Raw genomic sequence first — 2,500 nt, 5'->3', positions numbered from 1 at the left:
AATGTGAAGCCTTAACAATTGGCAGGGAAATGGACCAAGAACTAAAGCAACATTATAATATTAGATGGGACTCACAAATAATAAAGTACTTAGGTATCTATATTAGCTCGGACTTGAGTGATTTATATAACAACAATTATAGTACTTTAGAATTAAAGATAAATCAGGATATCAATAGGTGGAAATTAATCCCTGATGGAATCTATAGTAGGGTAGAGACAATTAAAATGATGGTACTCCCACAGGTTCTCTTTTTATTTCAAGCACTTCCAATTCCACTTCCTCCAACTTTTTTTAGAACTTGGAATAAAAAATTTGCAGATTTTATTTGGAATGGCAAAAAACACAGAATCAAATATGAGACATTAACTCAACCAAAGGAAGAGGGAGGTTTAGGGGCTCCACAAATACAAAAATACTACTTCGCATCACAAATTTGAACAATAATGAATTGGATGGGAGAGGAATCACAAATAAAATGGATCAATACTGAAAGAGAATTGTCAAATGGAATACTTGGCTCTTTACCTTTCCTTAAAAAAGTGTCACAAAAGCAATATCTACAAACATTTAGCATTGGAAACACATTAAAGACCTGGAAACAATTATGTTCTTATTTAAAAATCAATAGTGAAAGCGTACGGCTAAGAAAAATGAGACACGACCCAGATTTTAGAGCACAAAAAGATGACAACATTTTGGACGCTTGGGCAAGTACAGGACTGACCATATTTGCACAACTTTTTGAAGAAAATATAGTAGTTTCGTTTCAAACCCTTGCAGAGAGATACAGTCTACCACAAAAACATTTTTTAAGTATTTACAGGTCAGGAGCTATATACAACAAAAGGCGGAAAAGGCAACTAATGAAGTTTTAATTTTTTTGTTAGAAAATAGAAACAAAAGTAGAAGGGGAGGTGCTCTAGCGAAGGCCTATAAACTAATACAAAGGATGACAAAAACAAAGTGCAAGGCAAAAGAAAAATGGGAGAATGAATTACTAATTACTATTACAGATAGTTCCTGGAGTGAATTATGGAAAGAGACTTTCAAAACAACCCAGTCCAAATGCTGGAAAGAGTTTGGCTGGAAGGTCAATCAAAGATTTTTTATGGTACCTAAACAATGTGCCCATATCTCAGGAGCTGACATAAAATGTTGGCGAGGATGTGGAGAAGAAGGGTCGCATACACACATATTCTATACATGTTCTATAATAAAACCATTTTGGGAGGAGGTAAGGCGAGCTGTCACATACATTTTTGATCTGAAACAACCTCTAACACCAGTAAATGTATTAGGCATCGACCTACCGAACAGGATAAAAAGAACGCACCGTAATTTTTTTCATATTCTAAGACTAATTCTAAGCACTAAAGCAAATTACAAAACTATGGAAACAAAGCAAACAACCAGATGTCCAGCTATGGTATAATACAATAAAAAATGTTTTGGAAATGGAAAAAAAATACATTATTTTCTAGAAAGTGCTCACACAAATGGGAAGAAATGTACCCAGAAAATCTTTGCAATAATATGTGACTTTATTTTGAAAATAGAACAACATAAGCTTCCAAATCTTTCACAGCTTGTGCATGCCCTCACACACCCACCCTCTACACCAGCACAAACATACATCCAATACAACACCTACTTCACATACACCTACAGGTGAGCTATGGAATGTCTCTCTCTCTCTCTCTCTCTCTCTCTCTCTCTCTCTCTCTCTCTCTCTCTCTCTCTCTCTCTCTCTCTTTCTCTCTTTCTCTCTTTCTCTCTTTCTCTCTTTCTATCTCTCTCTCTCTCTCTCTCTCTCTCTCTCTCTCTCTATCATTGTCTCGTAAGGTTTGAGTTGAAGTGCTTTTTTATTTTTATTTATTTATTCTCTGTCCTTGTTGGTTTGTTTGTTTTTGTCTATATGTTTGTCTGCGTCAACTTTCTATTGTCATTTACGTATTTGGGAAAAAAAAAAAGTTTATTTGGTAGTATGCTGAAAAGTCATTGAAAAGAATTGAAGTCTTGTATGGGCATATATCGTGAACTAGAAGAAGAGAGAAAAAATGGTGATGATGATGATGATGATGATGATGATGATGATGATGATGATGAATTTGTCATATTGAAATGAACTGTAAGCCTTGTGAACAATTCTTCCAATAAACAAAGTAACAAAAACAAAAAAAAGAGTGGACACACATGCACGCAGCATACGCACATGCATACGACACAGCTCAATCGTACAGCAAAAAGTGGCGGCCGAGTCACGCTGTGTCAAGCTGTAGGCCTACCAGAAAACCGGCAGTGGAAAAGAGCCTATAATGACACATCATCAGGGCTGAATAAGCCAATCAGAGGACAACAGGACACATGGTGGGAGGGAGCAAGGGAAAGAAGGGGAGGACAGAGACAAGAAAGGGATGAGAGACAAGAAAAAGAGAAGAGAGCTTTACACAAACAAAGAGACCAGACACAGAGAAAGAACAAGATAGTGAGATATTGG

General features: G+C 36.3%; 1 protein-coding gene across 1 annotated transcript in view; it reads right to left on the bottom strand.

The window, feature by feature from the left end:
- Positions 1–2,500, bottom strand: part of LOC134444668 (stromal membrane-associated protein 1-like) — a gene marked incomplete at its 5' end in the record, with an annotated part of 153,577 nt that overhangs the window by 508 nt on the left and 150,569 nt on the right. The gene's annotated exons all lie outside the window — the stretch shown is intronic.

The sequence above is a fragment of the Engraulis encrasicolus genome, unplaced genomic scaffold (genome assembly GCF_034702125.1).
Source record: "Engraulis encrasicolus isolate BLACKSEA-1 unplaced genomic scaffold, IST_EnEncr_1.0 scaffold_64_np1212, whole genome shotgun sequence".
Classification (NCBI taxonomy): domain Eukaryota; kingdom Metazoa; phylum Chordata; class Actinopteri; order Clupeiformes; family Engraulidae; genus Engraulis; species Engraulis encrasicolus.
This window is presented reverse-complemented; position numbering and strand designations above follow the sequence as displayed.